We start from the raw sequence: 546 nt of genomic DNA on the forward strand, positions 1-546 counted from the left end.
ACCTTCTGAATATAAGACCCCATCCTGTCTTCATGTTTGTGAGAGTGCCATAGAATGCCATGTGGGTGAAAGAGCCATAGAATAGTGAGAGTGCCATAGAAGAGTGAGAGCGCCATAGAATGACCTAGCATAGACTTACTCTGTGTCTAATACAAGCGAACTTTTAATAAACTTTACTTTTCTTTGGCTGAGACTTGAGTCAAATTCATTTGGCAGGACCCAGCATGTTGGTATTTTGGGGTCTCCAGAGCAACCCTAACCCTCTTAGTGAGTAACCTCTTCAACCAGGTTTGTGGGGAAATCTTTCTATCACTATTTTTCTTGCTATACTATTTTATTTAAATGCCTTTGCTTTGAACTGATTTTGTCTTTTGGCTAATGTACTATATATATATATATATATATATATATTTATATATATATATATATATGTGTGTGTGTGTGTGTGTGTATGTATATATACATATACATACACACACATATATGTATAGGAAGTTATGTGTGTGTATAAATACATATGTGAATGTGTGTATATGTGTGTACATG

This window comes from Petaurus breviceps, unplaced genomic scaffold (assembly GCF_028583685.1).
Source record: "Petaurus breviceps papuanus isolate PSGF00001 unplaced genomic scaffold, PetGlider_PUasm1.0 90407, whole genome shotgun sequence".
Classification (NCBI taxonomy): domain Eukaryota; kingdom Metazoa; phylum Chordata; class Mammalia; order Diprotodontia; family Petauridae; genus Petaurus; species Petaurus breviceps.